Consider the following 22,616-nt stretch of genomic DNA (forward strand, 5'->3'; position numbering starts at 1 on the left):
CAACAACTTAAACGTTGTTATCGACGGCCTCGACTCATCGGCACTCGTGGACACCGGAGCAGACTACTCAGTATTGAGTGGGAGGCTCTCTCGCCACCTTCGAAAAGTCACGACGCCGTGGGATGGACCGCAGATACGAACCGCCGGAGGACACCTCATCACGCCTGTCGGAAGGTGCACCGCTCGCGTCGAAATTCACGGCGAGACGTGTCCTGTGAAATTCGTCATTCTACAAGACTGCTCCAGAGACGTCATTCTCGGCATGGACTTTTTGTGTGAATACGGCGCCGTCATCGACCTTGGAGAAAACAGATTGACGCTGCGGACACCTGTTCCGCCTTCAGAGAAACTCCAAACTGCGTCAGCCGCCGTCCGAGTCGCTGCCGACCACGTGAATCTACCGCCGCGATCAAGTGTTGTCGTACCCGTCGTGACCGATGCAGCTACCTGTAGCGAAGTTCTTCTGGAAGGTAACCTCCAGTTGCTCCTGGGAAGAGGAATAGGCGTCGCACGAGGAGTAGCTGAACTTCAGGATGGCCGCACTGTGGTCCTCGTGACGAACTTCCGGAATGAAACGCAACACCTCACAAAAGGTGCAGCCGTTGGCCACGTCGAGGATCTCCGAAACTCCGCCGAAATCGCTGCCATTACTGATGAATCCTCGCCACCTCAGCAAGACGGTACGTCGCCAGCACAACTCGACATCGACCCTAAGCTTCCGGACCCGAAACGACGGCAGCTGATTAACCTCCTCGCCGAATACCGTGACTGCTTTGCGACGTCGTCGAAGGTACGCCAAACAGCCGTTGCGAAGCACCGCATCATTACTGAGGACGACGCGCGCCCTGTGCATCGATCACCGTACAGAGTCTCCGTTAAAGAAAGGGAGGTGATCCAGGAGCAAGTTCAAGAGATGCTGAACGACGACATAATCCAGCCATCAAGCAGTCCGTGGGCCTCTCCAGTCGTACTGGTTAAGAAGAAGGACGGAACGCTTCGGTTCTGCGTGGACTACCGGCAGCTGAACGCGGTGACGAAGAAAGACGTCTACCCACTCCCCCGAATTGACGACACGTTAGACCGGCTGCGCCACTCTCGATACTTCTCATCGATGGACCTGAAGAGCGGCTACTGGCAGATCGAAGTCGACGAACGGGACCGAGAGAAGACAGCTTTCGTCACGCCAGATGGGCTGTACGAGTTCAAGGTAATGCCCTTCGGACTGTGTACGGCGCCAGCAACTTTCCAGCGTGTTATGGACACCGTACTGGCAGGACTGAAGTGGCAGAGCTGTCTGGTCTACCTCGATGACGTCGTGGTATTTTCCAGCGACTTCAACGAGCACTTGCGACGACTCCGAGCTGTTCTTCAAGCCATACGGACCGCTGGACTCACCCTCAAGCCGTCTAAGTGTCGGTTCGCCTATGACGAACTGAAGTTTCTAGGTCACGTGTTTAGCAACGAAGGCGTGCGCCCAGACCCTGAGAAGACTCGCGCCGTCGCGTCATTTCCAGCGCCGACAGACAAAAAGGCCGTGCGAAGATTCCTTGGACTTTGCGCCTACTATCGTCGCTTCGTTCGGGATTTCGCACGGATTTCCGCACCGCTCACAAACCTCACGAAGGACGCCGAGAGGTTCGAATGGGCCGAGGAACAGCAGCAGGCATTCGACGAGCTGAAGCGACGACTCCAGACGCCTCCGGTTCTTGGACATTTCGACCAGTTTGCTGAAACCGAGATCCACGCCGACGCCAGTAACACCGGACTGGGTGCGGTACTAGTCCAAGTGCAGGACGGAGCCGAGCGAGTTATCGCATACGCAAGTCGGACGCTGTCTAGCGCGGAGAGGAACTATTCAACGACCGAAAAGGAGTGCCTCGCTGTCGTATGGGCAATAACAAAGTTTCGCCCATATTTGTATGGAAGTTCTTTTCGCGTGGTCACAGACCACCACTCACTCTGCTGGCTAGCGAATCTGAAGGACCCCTCCGGTCGCCTCGCTCGGTGGAGCCTATGACCGCAGGAGTTCGACATGACCGTGGTGTACAAGTCCGGCCAGAAGCACAATGACGCTGACTGCCTGTCAAGGGCCCCAGTCGAGGCCGGTCCTGCCTGCACCAAAGAGGACGACGATGAGTGTTTCCTCGGCGCTCTGGATGTCAGCGACATGGCAGCACTCCAACGAGACGACCCTGAGCTGCGAGGACTCATCGAGCACCTAGAGGGACAAGGAAGCGCCGTTCCCCGTGGTTTTGTACGAACACTGCCAACCTTCTCCATCCGACAAGGCGTACTGTACAAAGAAAACTTCAGTGACAACAACACGGCGTGGCTGTTGGTGATCCCTTGCAGTCTTCGAGAAGAAATTTTTTAAGCCTGCCACGATGACCCGACGGCGGGACACCTTGGTTACAGCAGGACTCTTGCGAGGATACGCGAAAAGTACTACTGGCCCAAGCTTGCGAAGACAGTACACCACTACACCCGATCTTGCCACGGGTGTCAACGTCGGAAGAAACCACCGACGAGACCGGCAGGACTTCTTCAGCCTATTGCGCCGCCATCTGCCCCATTCCAGCAAATCGGTATGGACTTACTCGGACCTTTCCCACCGTCGACGCAAGGAAACCGATGGATAATCGTCGCAACCGATTATCTCACGCGGTACGCCGAGACAAAAGCCCTTCCATCAGGAACGGCTGTTGAAGTCGCCAAGTTTTTCATCGAGTCCGTTGTCCTCCGGCACGGCGCTCCCGAAGTCCTGATCTCAGACCGTGGATCATCATTCATGGCCCAGCTGACGCAAGAAGTCCTTCGTCTCAGCCACACCAGCCATCGTCGCACCACGGCGTACCACCCGCAGACCAACGGGCTGACGGAAAGACTCAACAAAACCATCGCCGACATGATCTCCATGTACGTCGACGTGGAGCACAAGACATGGGACGAGGTGTTGCCGTACGTCACATTTGCCTACAACACGGCCGTACAAGAGACCACCGGAGTGACACCCTTTCAACTGGTGCATGGGCGCAAAGTAACGACCATGCTGGACGCGATGCTCCATGAGCCAGCTGACATTGAGAGCGACGACGCCCAGGTGGTTGCTCAACGGGCCGAAGAAGTCCGCCAGCTCGCCCGACTCCTGATTCAAGACCAGCAACGCGTCGACGCGGGCCGCTACAACCTTCGTCGCAGGGACGTCCACTTCCAGCCCGGAGACAGGGTGTGGGTTTGGACGCCCATCCGTCGCCGCGGCCTCAGTGAGAAACTGCTGAAACGGTACTTTGGACCATACAAGGTACTTCGTCGCCTCGGCGAGCTGAACTACGAGGTGATGCCCGACGGAACACGAACATCGTCACGCCGCCCACCACGACCTGAGGTCGTCCACGTCGTGTGCCTGAAGCCGTACTACGCTCGATAAGACTGTGGAACTTTTGTGCTCCGAAAGACTCTTTAGTTTATCGTTCTTTTTTTTATTTTGATTTGTTTTACACTGCATCGGGGCGATGCACTTTTAATGGGGGAGTAATGCCGCGCGCAAGGCTGAGAAAGCAACGCTCGGTCACGGTCCTCCAGAAAGTTCCCGTTTATTCATGTACCGCACGTAACTTCTATCATTTATCTCTGCATTTGTTTTCTAGAAGGTGCGTGTTCATTCTCGCCCCGATCACGCGACGCTCGAACCGCTTTCGCCGAATCTTCGAGATAGCGACGCACTCTAGATAAGAGGCCGACCGTGACCTTGTCGAGTCAATCTCGCCCCAGCGCTCGATCCTGCGGTTTCGCCGAATTCGACGCCCGCGACGCTCTGTTATTATTCTTTGTACCCCTTTTATTTTTGGCACAAGTTCGCCACATTAAACGTTTATTTCTTTCTGTTTATTTATTGTTTTTGGTCACCACCCGTGACAATATTTAAATTAAACAAAACTTTACAAGCCCAACCGCATTGTAAGTCGAAAGCCGTGCGAATTTAAGAAAAAAAATATTTTGGGTGTTTCACTAAAAAGCTGATTTTTCATCAAGTATTGAGTGATGCCTAGTTTCACGCTGTTTTTAAAAGTTAAAACTGTGCTCACGTCATCAAAATTTGTTTTCGCCGAAATATTTCAGAGCATGGCTACGGACATTGCAGCAAAAGGCCATGAATTTCTTTTTAGAAATCGGAAGGGGTCGAGCGCAATGTCTGGGACGTTTGACATGGAATGAGTCACCTCCTTTTCTTCGAATGCTCTCCACCTTTTCACTGTGCTGCATCCGCGGTGCCCAAGCACATCAGCCGAACCGAGCTTACTCGTTGGACATGAGCACTGCGTCACTCGGACGTACGCGCGCGTCAACAATCAGGCCGTCAACGAATATTTGAATTCGAGTTCGTAGCGAATGAGTGTCACGACGGCACTTATCATCGCTAGGGAATGACAAGTTCTATGGTGTGCTTAAAAAGCACGGTGGAAGCTAGGCGTCATCGCACCGGTGTCCAAGCACGTCAGGACCACGTGATTTCTCATTTCGCTTTTGATTTGAGGATAAAAGCTAAGGAGGAAGAAGTTGAAAAATCATTTCATGGTCCCTTAAAATAGGGACCCAACTGAAAAAAAAAACAATTTTCATACGGGTTGACCTGTTTGGGTCATACGATATTATGGACCAGGCCAGGATTTTGTTTCGGGGGGGGGGGGGGGGGGGGGGGCGCTTATAACAAAATGCTGTATGAGGGGGAGGGAGGAGAGGAGGTTCCAGCAAAATGGAAGATTTCGGGGGGGGGGGGGGGGGGGGCGGGCCCCATGACCTCCCTCCTTCCCCTGGCTACGTGCCTGTTATGACATACGGGGCCCATATACAAACAGGTCGCAAACAGGACTCAGGAGCACCCGAAAGGATACGGGTCGACCTGTTATGCGGGTCGAACCGGAATGCGGTTTAACCCGTTATGAAGGTCCACCCGTGATGCAGGTCCCCCCGTACAATTCCTGTTCAGAAAAAGGTGAGCTGGCAACCCCCGGTCTGCCTTTCGTATTCCGAGGCTTTCAACTAAAATGAAGTCCTGACACCCTTCCTGACAGGAGCATGCAAAAGAACTAAAAGAAGGACTCGAAAGCAGGTACAGTTGACGAATCAAATATATTACACGCATGACAAAAGCAAATCACCCAGCACCGTCATCACATCAACCGGAAAACTGAGTTAGTTCACAGAAGTAGCTTAAAACTGCAGCTTCCTGTCAATATCTTGAAGTTTCTCCGTGATATACTTGTTCATGAGACCCTTCCGCTGCCTAGGTGACACATCCGAGGGTGCTTGTCCAATGTACATGTCGAAGGCATCTGAAAATGAAAAAAAATAACATGGAAATTATCTATATGCACCGAAACGACGACGAAGTTTAGAGAGATTGGAAGCCTTTTGCATCTGCTCCCTCGAAAACGTCATCTGTTTTTATTTTACGGGTGATACGCCGTGAAATTTAATTTCCGGCACCAAGCAGCAAGTTCCCGGTCCCGGCCCAGGGTGGTACTTCACCAGTAGCCCCGGGCCGAAGACCTCAAGGATGTCTGAACAAGCTCCATCGCTGGCTCCAGGGACCTCCGAGGGCGGGATACCCGGACCATCACATGCAAGTGCTCAGCAGCCAACTCAGAACGCCGTAGCCATGTCGCCAGTTGTCATGGCTACCAGTACTGTAAAAATCCCAACCAAGCGACGATGCCCGGACTTTGATAAAGATCCACTATCCGACGACGACCAAACCTCTACCTACACTGTTCACGGCACAGTCGCCCCATCGGAGGGAGGCAGTCAGGATCACATGCAAGACGTCGACCTGGACGATTACGAGAACCCTTTCACTGAAGTCCGATACAAGAAAAACCGCCCTGCAGGGATACCAGTAGTCTTCAAAACAGTCAACAGAGAAAAATCTTTCTGGCGCATCAATCCCAATGTTGTTGCCAACGAAGTGATTGGCATCGCCAAAGAGAAACTACTCTCGCACCGCATCAACAAGGATGGCAGCCTTGCTGTTAGCGTGGAATCGCTCCTAGCGGCAAACAGGCTTCTTGCTGTCACATCGCTTTGTACCATCGAGGTGACCACGAGTGTCCCCGAGTCATACTCACGGAACCTCGGGAAAATCAAAGGAGTCCCTCTTGAATACTCGGACGGTGAGCTACTCGAATATTTAAAAGATTTCGGCGTCCTCTATGTTCAGCACCAGATTGCTTACAGACGACAGGATGACGGCAAAGTCGAAGAACACAAGACTGAGAGTGTCATTCTTCGTTTCCGTCCGGATCGCCCAATGCCACAGCGCATTTTAATGGGTTTCACATCTCACCCTGTAGAGGAATACTTTGGCCCACCCATCCAATGCTTTCACTGTCAAAGATATGGACACATTTCAAAATTCTGCCGTGGTCCACAACGTTGTAAAGTGTGCGCTGGGCCGCACAATCACAAGGCGTGTACATCTTTGCAAGACCCAAAGTGTGCCAACTGTGAAGGTCCACATCCCTCAACGTTTGCTGGATGCCCATGCAAGAAGTCCGCGACAAACATACACAAGAAGGAACTCGTGAACGGTAGGGATTATCGAGCAAAGAAACCGAACCCGAACCCAGACATTGTACGTTTTTCAAGGCCACCACCATCTGCAAATCTAAAGAAATCAACGAAGAGAACGTACTCTGACGTCGTACAAGGGGCACCAAAAGAAGATAGGAGCAGATCAAAAGCAATGTTACAGCAAGACATTCCTCTGTCAAGAAATACCTCGGATCCTACGACACGGCCGCCGGTAGCAGCACCTCGTAGAGGAAAGAACAATGAACGCAACCCACCAGCTGCTGCAATTCCAGGTAGAATACCTCAGGAACAACAAAACGACCTTGGACAAGTTATTGTTCCCATGCTTTTTGCTGCGCTTAGAGCGATAATCAGAACGCTGCCCGGTTCTAGCGACCTTCCGGAAGTTAGGGCAATACTGGCCATGGAACCACTCATCAGGTCAACATGCCCATTGGTGAGTGGATACCTCCATGGCTGAGGTCTATAAGCGCACATCTATCCTCCAGTGGAATGCTAACAGCTTGCAAGGAAAATCAGGGGACTTCCGACAATTTGTTGCACAATATTCTTTCCCCATTCTGGTAATATCAGAGGCGCGTGTAAATAATCAATTTCGACTTGCTAACTATGTTACGTACCAATCAAAGAGGCCAAAAGGACCAAGTCGATGCTTAGTCGGAGTGCGTAAAGAATTTGGCTCGATTCTGTTATTTACTTCAGATTCAAGTGCATTGGAGTATGTCGTCTGCAAAGTCAGTTATGGCACGACCTCACTTACTGTAGTAGGCGTGTATATAGAACCGCAGAAGACTGTGACAAGAGCAGAGTTCGAGGCATTATTCACAAGACTTGAACGTCCCCACGTTGTTTGCGGAAATTTTAACGCCCATCATACCCTATGGGGCGGGTCCCACTGCGATCCTCGAGGAAACCTTATCGAAAGCCTGGTAGACCAGTATGATATGCGCATTCTGAATGACGGCTCTCCAACATACTTGAAAGGTGTAAACTATTCAAGCTGCCTAGACCTGACCTTGTGTTCCTCCGATCATTCACATGAGTTTGACTGGCGCACAGACTTGGACACGCGTGGCAGTGATCATTTTCCCATACTGATACACCATCCCCGGATTGTTGCTAATCGTATCCCGCACCGGGTACACTTTACCAACTGGAAAATGTTCCGCTTTTTAAATAACAAAGAGGTGGAAGAAATTCAGTCTCTCGAAGACTTCGAAAACATCATTAGCAGAAATTTTGAAAAGGCTACACGTAGGGTGCCCGTTCCAAAAGACCGTGGTTGTGTAAATGGCGAATATGAAAGACTGCGGGCTATAAGACGCAAAGCTGAAAGAAGGTATCGGAGATCTGGGAGAATCGAAGACTATCGCGAGGCTCAACACCTTCATACTCAAATGCGCCGACAGCTACAAAAGCTGGCTAAGCGTCATTGGAGAAAGCTTTGTGCCAGATTTTCTCCTTTCACCCAAATTAAGATGGTATGGAACATATTGCGTTCGCTTAGGTCCCCGGTTACGCAACAACGTCCATTTCGGGCACTGGCACTTTCACGAGAAACATCCGAAGTGATAGTGGCTGATGAGTTTTGTGTTTCTCTATCTCAACCAGGTGTGGCAATGTTATCACCAGAATATTGTGCCTCTCGTGAAGCTGCACTGAAAGACGTTGCTCAAGAAATTCATTCCCAACACTGGCAACTCGACTATAATTTCACCATTCATGAACTTAATGAGGCGTTACGAACGATTCGTAAGCATACAGCCCCTGGGCATGATCACATTCGTTATGAAGCACTTACAAATCTCGGGCCGGGAACACTGCGCAGCCTACTTGATATTTACAATGATGTGTGGAACAGAGAAACCTTCCCAGCTTCATGGAAACTAGCGAAGATAATTCCATTATTGAAGTCGGGAAAAACACCGAAAGAGCTGGGATCATTTCGCCCAGTCAGTCTGACAAACTGTGTAGGAAAAATCTTCGAAAAGATGATTCAATCACGTCTACAATGGTGGATGGAAACAACCGATGTATTACCGGAACAATTAACCGGATTTCGACCTCGGCGATGCACTATAGACTCAGTCTTAGATCTAGTAACAACTATTGAACATGAACGGGCATCCGGAAATATGACGATCGCTGTATTTCTAGACGTGCATCGTGCTTTTGACACCGTGAGTGACGAACATGTTCTCCGTGGACTTCTACGGCTTAAGATACGAGGCCGTATGATCCGCTGTATACGCAACTTTCTCATGCACAGGAAGATATTTGTAAGCACGAGTGAGGGAAATAGCAAACAACATGAACTGCACCACGGTGTGCCACAAGGCAGCGTGTTAAGCCCCACTTTATTCAATGTAGTCATGGCTGAACTGCCAAGTAAACTTCCTTCACCACTGAATCTGTCCATCTACGCTGATGATATCTGTATATGGGTGTCTGGGTCTTCTGAGACCAAACTACAAGAACAACTGCAGTATGGCCTTAATGACTCTTCGTGAAAGGGGCATGGACATTTCAGTTCAAAAATCTGCATTTCTTCCATTTACTAGAAAGCACCTTAAGAATTTTAAATTGACACTTCAAGGACAACATATTGAAAAGGTGAAGTGGCATCGTTTTCTTGGAGTTACGCTGGACTGCTCCCTCACATGGTCAAGACATATTAACATGCTTGAGGAAAAAATCAACAGAGTCATTAACGTTCTTAGATATGTGGCAGGTGCAAGATGGGGAGGCTCGACTGATGGACTACTGCTATTGCATACAGCTCTAGTACGCCAGACTATCGCATACTCCATTCCTGTTTTACATGGCCTCTCACCAACACTGGAAAAACGCTTGACATACATGATTGCGCGAAGTCTGCGCGAAGTCTGCGCGTATGACTTGGACTCCCCCGCGCAACATCTAGTGATCTTGTCATTGCTGAGGCCAAGGAACCTCCAGTACCTGTTCTCCGGGAACAAGAAACATGCCGTCATTATCTTCGACTGGCTTCGCACTCACATGCTCGACCCTTGTGCCAAAAGATACTTCGACGGACGGAGTCTAGCTTTCACCGACTTCTCGTAGGACTACCCGTCGCAGCACCCCATCATGCGCATTGGCTTCCAAGTCTAATCAACCCTCCGTGGAGAATTCCGTCACTGGAGATACAGACCGAAATTCCTGGTCTTGGATCAAAATCTTCGGTGGCCCCCCTGGTGGCGAAGACAATTTCCCTCTCCCATTTAGAAGCACGCTACAAAGACGACATTCATATTTACACAGACGGGTCAACATCTAACATGGGGTCAACATCTGCTTACTCAATCCCGATGTTAGACACATTTAAATGTTTCCGATTGTCCCATCATACATGCTCGACGTCAGCGGAGTTACATGCAATACTTTCAGCATCATCATTCATTGAAGCATTCGGTACACCATCAAACTGGGTTATTCTAACGGACTCAAAATCATCTCTAGAGTTATTACAGGGCATGCACCTTCGTACTTCCCAGGCAACCATTCTATATCGGGTGCAACTCACGTTAGCACAAGCTCGACTCCACGGACATAACGTCAGGCTACGATGGATACCGAGCCACTGCCAAATCGCCGGAAATGAAGAGGCTGATCGCCTGGCAGCTCAAGCTCACGATGGTGACGCAATGGAAGCGACATCCTTTACCTCTGGAGATGCAAAATTCATCCTTCGTCACTTACGCCATCTACGTTGTCGGCAGTGCTGGCTAAAGGACACTTCAGCAAACACTCTCCTACCATATATCGACCCGGATTTTGAGCTTCCGCCACACACCAGGATGAAAAGAAAATACGACGCATTAATCCATCGACTCAGACTTGAAGTGGCCTTTACTAATAGCTTTTTATTTCGAATTAAACGCCGAGATTCGCCAAGATGTGACTGTGGAGAACCATATCAAGATGTACAACATATCCTCCTTGACTGTGAACGCTTTCGGCATGAAATGCGCCGGATGGAGATTCGCCTTCAAATATTAGATGATAGACCCCTGTCTCTGACCAAGTTGTAGGGGCCCTGGCCGACGCGTAAAAAACAAGACAGAGCAATGAATATCATTCATGACTTTCTAAAGGACACTAGAATCGTGTATGATTATTAAGTGCGAACGTACGTCAATTTCAACGGGAATGACTATGTATGTAATTTAGCAAATCGGTGCACGACTCCCAAACGGTCGTCTTATTCGCAATTGTAATTAGATTTGTTTGTCAGTTTTTTTATTGTTTTTTTTTTTTTTACGGTTATACTTTATGTGTTTTATCTTTATTCTTTTCCTTTTATGTTCTTCCTCTTATTTATATATATTTTCTCTCTCTTTCTCGTTATGGAGTAGCCGGCGTCATTTAAAGAATACCAACATCTTCATAATAAAGAACTTATCTCTCTCTCTCTCTATATGCACCGCTGTTAAGTCAAACTCGAAGAAACCCGTCTACCAGTTTAATCTAGCGAGTAATTCTATATAAAAATTTTAAGGAATTTGACAACAAACAAGCACGCCCCATTTAGAAACATTTACTCTCAAAGGAGCGTCTGTAGGTCATGAGGGACGCTCTATGCGGCTATTCAGTGGCCGCTTCTTCGTTTTTCAATGCCTCACCGGCTCACTCTCTCTCTGCTCCCTACGCAAAAGAGATCTTTTTTTTCTTCCGGGCGGTTAAAGCGGTTGCCCCAAATAAAAAAAAAAGCCAGCTTTCTATGCAAGCTGTCTTTCCCCCAACGAGTTGGCCGCGTCGCGGGGAAAGCCAGCTTGCAGAGCAGTTCGATCTATCGGGAGATGCTGCAATTTTCGTTCCAATGTAACCACATTTTAAAGCGCAGCTCTTAGGGGCCCGTTCCCGGCTTGAGCGGCGTCGGCGTCGCCGTCGGCGTCGGCGTAACCAAGGTCATCCCAAGGTCACGTGACCCCTCCCAAGGTCATCTCAAGGTCACGTGACCCCCTGAAGGTCACGTGACCCCCAAGGTCACGTAACCTTGGGGGATACGTGGGGTCATCTTGGGGCCACGTGACCCCTCCAGGTCACGTGACCCCTCCCAAGGTCATCTCAAGGTCACGTGACCCCAAGATGACCCCACGTGACCCTTTGAAGGTCACGTGACCCCCAAGGTCACGTGACCCCAGGTCACGTGTCCCCTCTGAGGTCACGTGTCCCCTCTGAGGTCACGTGACCCCCGAGGTCACGTGGTCTCCTCCCCAAGGTCACGTGACCCCTCCAGGTCACGTGACCCCTCCCAAGGTCATCTCAAGGTCACATGACCCCAAGGTGACCCCCACGTGACCCCCAGGTCACGTGACCTCCTAAGAAGGAGGAGGAGAAGGAGGAGAGGTCACGTGACCCCTCTAAGGTCACGTGACCCCCGAGGTCACGTGGTCTCTTCCCCAAGGTCACGTGACCCCTGAGGTCACGTGGGGGTCACCCTGGGGGTCCCGTGACCTTGAGGTGACCACCACGTGACACCCAAGGTCACGTGACCCCCAGGTCACGCCTCCCCGAGGTCACGTGACCCCCTCTCCGAAGTCACGTGACACCCCCCCCCCGAGGTCACGTGACCCCCCGGAGCATATTAAAGAATGAGGGGAGGAGAAGGAGGAGGGGTCTACCCTCCCCTCAGTACCCTTCACTCCTCCTCCTCAAGAGCTGCGCTCCAATTCGGCGTTACAGGGATTTGTAAACGGCTTTCACTTTTTTTCGCTATGCATTTTTATTACACTACTCATATGGTCACAAATAGTTCGATACAAGGGATAGTGGAAATTAACCGGGTTCGATATAATCGGGTTTCACTGTAGCAACAGAAAAAAACATATCACAATCACATGTTAATTTGTTGTAATATTGTACTTATTAAGGTGCAACTGAGAACAATTAGCAAGGATCTTATTAGTCTATCAACCAAAAATAGGTCAGCCAAGAAAGCCACCTTTTATCTGACCACCTTCTAAATGACAACTTTGTTTCGAAATCGGCACAGCTAGCCTGCTCTGGGCTACACACTACGGTCACCCTAAACTGAGTGCCTTTCACCGAACCAATCAGTCCTGTCTCTGATTGCTTGACTTCACTCTCTGCACGCGAGTCTGCAGGGGGTGAGGGGGTTTATCATGTGGTTTAAAATTGACAGTTGACTGGACCAACAAGCATGCAGCTTCTACGGCCCAGTTAGCGTAGAGGTGAATGGAGAAATGGCGACTTGCGAAATCAACGGCACCTCGTGGCTAGGACACAAAGCTGTCAGTGTGGGTACACAAAACTGTTGGGGTGGTTTCGTTCGACTGCTTACATGAGCTAAGCAAATATCCACGGCATCTGGCGGTCTAAACGGAGAGCCGTGAAAGTAGGTTCGAAAACGCCTCATGGAAATTGCCAATAACTGTGGCCCACCTCCAGGTTGACCACATAATACGGTGACAGAGCTGATCTATTCCAACATTTCAAGAACATTAGTCATTACTCAATATAATAAATCAGGGCACGTAAGTTTAGGCATATGCCTATAAATGTTTAAATTTATCACTTCAATGCTTGCTCACCTTATTCGGAATTTCATTTCGAAATTGAAATTTTACCTGCATCATGCCAATGTATGTGAATTTGGCACTTTTATTTACTTTCCCACGATTCCCCCAACAGCGGATATAAATTATGATCACCTCTGCCGCTTGTTTTATTAGATCTTCCTCAAATTGAACAAAAGGGCTCTATAATACCCTTCGGAATAGATGGGAGAACAATATCTGTCATGGCATCTGTAAAGTTTAAACATGATCGGGGCAAACAGGAGAACACTGCCGCATGGTTGGAGCATTGCTCCCAGAAAGACGGGAACGAATTGCTATACGGAGCCTGTCACAGCACTTGGGAGCTGAGCTAGTGAGGAATCATAAGTGTCAACAGAGAAGTTCTTTTACGCTTCTGCAATGAAGGGCCCAGAAGAACGAAGATTTAAACCTGATTTTATGTCTAAGCCGAAGCCGATTTGCCCTTCTGCTAACATGACAAAGGAAGCCTCAAAAGCGGCTTGGTGCAGGCCATGGGTTGCAGTCTGAAGATGTGTTCTCAACCAGTGAAAGTGTTCTCTTTTACAAGGCATGAAACGTTAGTTTACCATGCTTCTTTAAGAACTGCTGCTTCTTGACATCAGGTACTATCGCGGCAGGTATGAGCTGGAACGGCACGTGTGGCGCTATCAGCGCCGCCTTGCACATTGCTCCTTAAACACTGGCACCAACTGACGCAGAGACAAATCTCCTCGTGTGCACGTGCCACAGTGCGCTTGCGGCTGTATGGAAGCGAGACGGCGGGTGCGGCATTGAGTGCGAAGGTGACAAGGTCACACTTGTCATTCTCCATAAATATGAACCAAGATCTGAGTGTGAGCCATTTATCGCCAACTGATTGTTGCACAAATCGAGGCAAAAGTACCGCAGAGCTTGTTTTTGATTAATGTTTGCAAACGGTTTCATGCACAACTCTTGCCATTCAAGAGAACCCAGAATCGCGCTGTAAAACCCAGGGTACGGGTTTCTGTCGCTCCCCACACCTGCCTGTTGTTCATATGGGATGAGCACTATCCGGCAGGCCGTGCGTCACTGCTGTGTGATGCCTGTTAAAGCATTCCCCAGCTCAATTTCTCATTTACAATGCAGCAGAAGAAATGCCGGTTCTGAGGGCGTGTTGGTGAATGCTCCAGAGAGGCCTAATCGTTCAGCTGTTTGCAGAAGAAAGTTAAATTCACTCAAGTAAAAAGCAAGTTGGTAATTAACAATTTAATTTCTCCTTTCACTGGCAAAGATGCAGAGGCAAATTATCTAAAAATGTGGCTTTCACAAGTGTCTATAGACATTGGGTTGCATGGTGCACCCATCGTGACGAGGAATGGAACTAGGGATGTCGCGAACCACCCTAGGTTCGATTTCGAAAGGTTTCGGTGATTCCGAAGCGAACTGAGGTTCGATTAAAAAAATATCGATATTTTCGTACCGACCGAGGTTCGAATTCGGAAAATTCGCAACTTTCGATCGCAGTGGAGTTTCGAATTCGAAAAGTTCGAAGCTTTCACGGTTTCTAAAATTTCGGATTCGAATACTGCGAATATTTTTTTTTACTTCAGGTTTGACAAATTCGAAGATTTCGAAATTCTTTGGAAATAAAATTCGAAAACTTCGAACGCTTCGAATTTTTATTGACATAAAGTTCGAACAAATCGAAGATTTCGAATTTCTTTCTGCATAAAGTTCGAAAAGTTGGAAGGTTTCGATTCTCTTTTAAGGCCAAAGTCGAAAAAAAAAGCTTCGAGATTTTGAATTCCTTTCTAGTCCAAGTTTTCAAGTTCCTCCACAGTTTCAGTTTCAAATAATGTGTTCACGACTCACTGATTTTCACAAAATCAAGTTTAGAAAACTTAGGGTGTCATATCTAGATTCTGCGAAGCTGGTCAGGCGATTTAATGAGACGACGAGTGTCCCAGATGTGCCAGAATATTTGCCAGTGCAGAGTGACGTGTGACCATAGATCAGTAATTGTGACCGCCAGCCCGGCGGGGGGGGGGTCTTTAACCTGCATCACGCAGTAGTGATCACACGAACTCTGTTTTACGAGACTCATCCAGTTCGAAACGGCCAGGGGCGAGCAGGAGGTTGAGGCTCAGAAAAACCTTGAAGCGATCTGGCAAACTACCTCGCCACCCCTTGCACGCTGGTAGTAATCCGATCGAACGTCGCCCGAGTGACGCTGGTATAGACCTTTTCTGCAAGTGCGCCGCCATCTTGAATTTACGTCACTTCCAGTATGGGCGAAAACATTGTTTTGCCTCTGCCACGCCAATGGAAGGCATTAAGGATATAAGCGTAACTGTCACACTTTCTCGTTTTGCCTCCCCTTTATTTTTTTACTATTTGCACGTTGAAACGTCGGATTATTTTTTCTTCGCCCATACCGGATACGCCTATTAGGTGGCTGAGGACGAGAGTACACAGAAAAGGTCTATATAGTAAGTTAAGTTTGTAATTGTCCTGGAGGTTTATTTTCTGGGACGGCGGAATCGCCTCGCAAAAAGCCGACACAACTCGAGGTCGAGGAGCATTGTACCATACAAGTGGCGTCGGAAGAGGAAAAACGGGGGGAAAGAGGGTAACGGGGAAGGGGGGGAGGCTTCAGCCCCTTTCCTCCCCCCCCCCCCCCCCCCTTCCAGATATTTTGGACTGTTAAAGAAAACAATACGGGGAAAGAGGGCGTGGTCGAGCTTATTTTAGTCTGAAATTGTTTATGCATCTGTATAGCTACTGTCGCTCTTCACTCCATAAAAGATTGCGTAGATAGTCATTGTTAAAAACTCGTTGTCAGAAGGCACTACTCGTCACATGGTTAGTGGTTCGGAAGTTCAAAGCTATGTCTTTTCGACCTAAATACCTGCAACAATAGTTAAAAAAAAAAAAGAAAGAATAAATGCGGGGATAAAAAGCTGGAGAAACAAAAAATTATCAAGAATTCGCCGGAAGTGTTGTATTCTTGCATATTCAGAGGTTCAGATCTTCGAAACAAGTTTCTTTTACAAAAATGTGTGCAGGCTAAAAGAAACACGTCCCAGGAACGTGAAGCGAAAAAAAAATGTTTTCTTTTAATGACGTGCTGAACGTGAACACTATTAGAAATTTTCTCCCATGAGTTAATTTATTCCTTAACGTGAAAAAACAATAAATACATTATTTTGTATTCTGCAGATGGCAATGATATGTACTGTCTGTGGTGTTAATTTAAATTCGATACCTTAAACAACTTAGACGAAAATAAATATTAAGTTCAGGGCATAATTGCATGTAGATACATGTTTGGACATTTCTTCGAAACTCACGTTGAATAACAATAATCACGTCTTAAGACGGCACTTACCTAGGTTATACAAAGATCATTCTTAAAAAGTATAACATCTCTACCATAAATAGCTTCGGCTACAGCGCGCTTCAAATCTGGCACAAACGATAATCGTCAAAACCCGTCGTCCTACCTCGCCCCTTTGGGAATTTATTTCTTTAAAACTAAGCATGCCAGAACATTGAAACAAACAGCATTGTCTTTTGTAAGGAACGCAGCACCGCGTGTAAAAGTTCGAGAAAAAAAAATTACGAATGTACATCACTACTTGAATTCAAATGAAACCGTCCGCCGTTCTTTCGAAGTTCGATGAACGTCGAACTTTTAGCCTAAAAGTTCGAAGTTCGTCGACTTCTGACTTTTCAGGATCCGAAAGTTCGAAACGTTTCGAATTCTCTTGATGAATAAGTTCGACAGTTCAAAAATCATCGAAATATTTGGTCAGTCAAGTTCAGAAGTTCGACAAGCATCGAACTTGCAGCGCAATAAATTCAAAAGTTCGAAAAAGATTAATTTTTTTAGCGTAATAAGTTCGACGGTTCGAAAAGCGTCGAACTTCTTAGCTTAAAGACCGACGACCAGTTCGCGCTTTCCACTTTTCGCCCGCTTCCTCCTCTCCCTCCTACCCTTTCCAACCGCGCCCGCCCCTCTTGTTCCCTTCTTTCCATCCTTCGCTTCCCTCGCCCGAAGGCGTGGAGAGGAGGGTCTTCTGCCTTGCAGAATCTCGAGTCTGGTCGTCGGCCTTTAACAAGTTCGAAAATTCGACTTCTGTCGAATTTTACGATATAGACAATTCGAAAAATCGAAATCTTTCGAACCTTTCGAACCGCTTGAATCGATCATCGAATCTTCGATTCGAAAAAAGTTCGCGGCATCACTAAATGGAACGGCGTAACGAGCACAGGAGTAAATGTGTCTCGACCCCAGCGTGCACAAGTGTTTTCCCAGTGATACGACAAACAGCACAAATAGTCCCGAGACAAAGTGTCATGGCGTTTCAGCTCATATTCACCGTAATAGTACCTGATATTCCTCTGCAACCACGGCCTATTGTGGCTCGGTGGAGAAAATTGATAAGTGCAGCTGTAAACGAAGCTACGTATGTGACGACAGCCAAAGCGATCTTCAGTAAACGGAGGTCAAAAAACACTAACTAAATTTCTGCATGCTGACAACAAGCATGACGATGTTGGAAACAATTGACAATTATTTAACTGAGTTTTTAAAGATTGTTGAATATGTACAAGCATCACCTTACCCTTTAATAAGCAGAGCGATTCCTTGTAGGTGTCAAGTATTGTAACACTCTGTGCAGATGTCCGTGATTGGGACATTCTTCCGTCAGGCCTGTGATTATTATAAAGAATGGTGCCTTTCTTTACATGCAAGCAACCTTTATGCATATACTTCATTTTGTATTTACTGAATAAAGAGACCAAGCACTCAAAGTGGTCGGCATGAAGTCATATTGATGGCTGCAAATAAATGGCAGAGTTTGACGTGTTGGTAGCAAAGAGAAACAACTTACTGCCCACGGCTGCCAGCTTGTCCGGAGTCAGTGCCCTTTTCGGAGCTGCTCGCTTCAGCCGCCTGCAGGGCTGCCCCGTCACGCTTCGGCGCTGCAGGTCTAAGGCTGGTTCAGACATGCACTACGAGCGCGATGCGTCCGTTGCAACCGGAGCGACCGGAACGACCGCTCTGCGCCGCGCGTACAAACACATGCAACCGCAGCAACAAGCGCAGCGGATCGGAAACACGGCGACCACTCCTACGCCGCCGTCAGCTGTTTCAGCGGTGCCTCTAAAAAGGGGACGCACTGCCAGTCAATGCCGTAACAGAATATACAGACAGACAATTTTCTATAGCCTAAAGCTTTATTAATGTTTTTTTTTTTTTTTTCATGGTAGGCTTGCAGGATACAGTGGATGAAAAAAAGAAAAGAAAAAGATGGAGTACGCCGTCTTGGAGGATCACGGCTCTAATACACGACTTTTCCGATACTACAAATGTCGCCACACGCCTTTTCTACGATTATAAAAGACGATGTAATCTTATCAGCGATATAGCAACGTAGAAATATGTTTTGGTAATCAGATAGACGTTGCGAGCGTTCAGGATTGTTAACACTAACCACTTTTCTCCGGTGATGAAAACGCGTGAAAATTCGCATCCTTTATACGGTACGCGCCAGTAATAGCTTGAACTTTATCACACGCATGAAATGCGCCAAATAAGAAATCCGAGCGATGTTCGAGGACACAAAGGCTTAGAAAGCACCACCGTAGTCGAAGTAAACAAAAACGACGGCACGGGCGTTTCTGCTGTCTTGAGAGTGCCGCCACGATATCGCCGCACGAGTAGGTGGATCTTCCCTTCTAGTACGTGCTGGGTTATCTAGCGACACACGAAGAAAATTCACAGTCAAGGATAGCGCTTTTACGCAAAACGATGAGCTTTCACCACGCCGTCCACGTCGACGATCACCACCGACGCCATGTTTGCAAATAGAAGGAGCCGGCCCGCGACCGGCATGCAACGCGCGCCACCCATTCTCTTCGACGTGTGATTGATCTGTCGTTGCGGTCGTTTCAGTTGTTTCGAACGCAGTGGGGAAAGTTGGGCTCGCTCCAACTCCTTGCGTCGTGAACGACACGTGCGTGCGTCCCTCCGTCGCTATGGCAACTAACGGTTCAGACCCTTGCAACCGTCGTTTCGGTTGTTCCGGTCGTTGCGGTCGCTACGGGCGCATGTGTGTGAACGCGCCTTTACAGCATCGAAAACCGCCTTCGTCGCCCCTTTGCAGGAAACTGAATCTTGAGCTGCACTAAAAATAAAGGAGATTTAATGCTACAAATATCTTTTTGGGGCATTTGGACCATCACAGACGGGTGAGTCAAAATTTCAATAATAAGTTCCCAGCGAAAAAAACGGTATGAATTTTATCACGGTAACATTCAAACTGGATTATCGAACCACGGATCTTACTGTAAAGTATGCATACCATGGAGGTTCGGCAAAATCAAAGATACTCTGGTTATTAGCCTAGTGATTATTTTCTCTATGCAGGATTGTAGATTCTGAGTGACATAAAAAACTGCACTTTCTTAACCAGTTGCAGTCATGCGGTGGACACTGTCCAAAAATATCAAAGGCATTATGGGCAGGCCTTCATTTTCGAATAAGCCCCGATATTGTCACGAATGACAAATGATGAGGCGGCAAATAAAGGACGAACTAAACATTTAATGAGGCGAACTTGAGCTCAAAACAAAATAGAAGAAGCTTAGCGTCGCAAGCGTCGATGTCGGTAAAACAGCACGATCAAACGCTGGGGCGAGACTAATAACTCAGGCTGGCCACGCGGAGCCTCTCATGTAGACGCGTGGGCTTCTGGAACCACCGGCGTAGAACATTCTAACCTCAAATAAGCGTCAGGGTTCTCAAATTTACCAGAATGTGACATTACAGAAACAACAGAAAGGTGTATCAGCGGCCAGGCATCAAACCTCAGTTTTTCGTGTGGGAAGCAAGCACGGTAACCGTTAGGACACGGAAGCACAGCCAACTAGGCCAGCTGCGTGCGCGGTAATAGTTCCCAATTTTCAAAACCCGTATGGGTTATATCATGGAACTCAGGTTAATCCCAATTTTCTTCTGAAAGCCCGCCTACCTGAAAAATAATGGTGCGGTAAACACACCAGATAGCTAACCCCGCTTAACCGCTTGATGCGTTTGTGTTCGTTTCGTAAGTGGCGTTAAAGGGCCAGCACACAAGGCCTGTGCAGCACTTGGAAGCAAATGGCAGTGTAGCCTTGAAATCAGAGGCACTTGTAAGTGAGTGGTAGCACAGCAATCACTTGTGGAATGCCCCTCTCGCGTTCACACATTTAAGGCTGTACCGCATGCAAGTGATTTAGCAAGCGACGAGACGAGCGATGGAGATTCCTTACTGTCGGTCGTTACGCCGCTTGGTTTTTGGATTTCTAGAAAACGTTGCTCATCGCCTTGATCGCTTGCTCAAGTCGCTTTCATGCGGTTCGCCTCGTTGCGCGGATGACCGAGTGATAATGAAAAGGGTCGCTATCACTTGTCTCATCGCTCGCTTTATGGTTTTTGGAGCTTGCGAAAATGTGAAGCGTGGATTATATCAAGGGCTTTGTACTTCCCGACCTTAGACTGCTGGGAGAACTTTGGGTTCCAGTCAAATACGACCACATGATTTCTCAATTCGCTTAGGAACTGAGGAGGAAAGCTGAGGAGGAAATAGTTGGGAAATCAGTTCATGGTCTTTTGAAGAACGTTGTTCGAAACACCTTGTTTTCTTTCTAACTACTCAACGGCGTTTTTCCCCTACCTTCGCAATAAAGTACTGCCAGAGGGCTAACAAATAAGCGCAACATTACATGCCTTGCACCTACGTCACATGATGATGTCGAACGCGGGTAAGCACCATGCAGGTGGTTGACTCGACGGCCCTTCGCAGGAGGCGGTTCGCCTTATGGGAGAATACATAGAGATCGACGCAACACTGCTAATTAAAAAATAAACGGCGAGTTCACACTTTTCGAAACTAATCTGTCGTGAAGTTCGTAAAGCACTAAACACTTTATCAAAGTTTAAATATTATCGGATGCAGGTGAAACTTTTGAGAGGCAATTTCCAAGGCGTTTGAAGCAGACGATTTTTGCACGCAGCGGAGATGGGCTTTTTGGGTTGGCCGGAGCGGGTCAAGTGAACGCTGTGACGACGCTGTGACGTCGCCGCGTCGTCTGCTGCATGATGCCGCTCCTGCAATTTTTTTTTTTTATATTACGTCCTTACTTGGCACACAACTCAGCGCAAGTTATTCTAAAATGTTCCTTTATTATGTCAAAAACTATTGTCGTTCCGTACATCTCCAGAATATTCAAGAAACAACGATTTTCTTACGTTCCCCGTGCATCTCCGACCGGAGTTGGAACCTCCGGGTGTTCGCCGCTAGTCGCCGAGAGATGGCGTTCTAGATTGCGCTACGCTGCTCCGAAGGAGGTATGCGGGAACTATAGGGGGCGCTTAGAAAAACGCGCGCAGCGCCGCCAGCGGAAGAGCTGACCGCAAAAGCCGTCAAGGGTTTTTGCGGTCATCTGTTGTGTAATAACCTGTCGTGCGAGGTGCCGATTTTCGGCGCGCAGGTACTTTGACATAACCGTAACTTGACACAACACTTATTATACCAAAAAGAGTTGGCATAGCAAAGCCAGGTGGAAATTTAGTTTGGGCGGCGTAACTAAATAGGAACGGGTTTTGACCGTCAAAGGCTGTCAAGATAACTCATCGTGGGAGGTGCACACTTTACAGGTAGGAAGGGACCAGTGGACGCCGTACTTCTAGTTTGAACCACTTTGCGATTGGTGGCTCTAAAGCCGAGAAGAAAAATATTGTTGTCTACAGAACTCGGGGTGTCAGCGTTTCCACATTCAAAAGGAGGCTGATCAAGAAAGAAAGCACACCCCATAAACTTCCATACCCAAACGTCGATTCTCCAGTGATTCCGAGTTTCATTGTTGTTTTCTTTAGATTCATATTTGTCACTTTGTTTTTACCATTCGTATCCTTCTTCATGAAGTACAGATTGCGTGCCATACTTGTCCGGAAATATCATCGACACGTATGATGGGGACGAAACTTCTTTGGAGGGCATTCCTCCAACGAAATTGGCACTGCATACCCGCGAGTGTGGGATGGCATTTCAGTTCGTCCCATCGGCGCTAACACATGTAGGCGTTACTGGTACGAGAAGAAACGCAGAGCGCAAAGCGGCAGTGTAGAATATGTCAGCCGTGCCGACACGGTGGCAGACATGATCGGGAGACCAAATTTCTCGCGTCGTACGGCGCGGGTCCATCGTTGCCGCTGTCCCACAAAACATCGGCGAGGTGAAAAACTGAAACTTTGTCCCCACGAGATACGACGCATAACTATTGAAGCACTTAATGACGCAACACAGGCAGCACTTCATGCTGTGAACCCAGCGCAAACGCACCGCTCCGACTTCAATGCGTACCAACGTGCGCGGCGTGGTTTCGGTTTCGCTTTCTCTGGAATTCTCACTGCCTACCATCGGTACCGGC

At 48.2% G+C, this 22,616-nt stretch overlaps 1 pseudogene; it reads left to right on the top strand.

Annotated features, from left to right (window-relative positions):
* Positions 1–5,659: 5,659 nt before the first annotated feature.
* LOC121835910 lies at positions 5,660–10,805 on the top strand (annotated as a pseudogene).
* The last annotated feature ends 11,811 nt before the right edge of the window (positions 10,806–22,616 follow it).

The sequence above is a fragment of the Ixodes scapularis genome, unplaced genomic scaffold (assembly GCF_016920785.2).
Source record: "Ixodes scapularis isolate PalLabHiFi unplaced genomic scaffold, ASM1692078v2 PGA_scaffold1__304_contigs__length_218370807, whole genome shotgun sequence".
Classification (NCBI taxonomy): Eukaryota; Metazoa; Arthropoda; class Arachnida; order Ixodida; family Ixodidae; genus Ixodes; species Ixodes scapularis.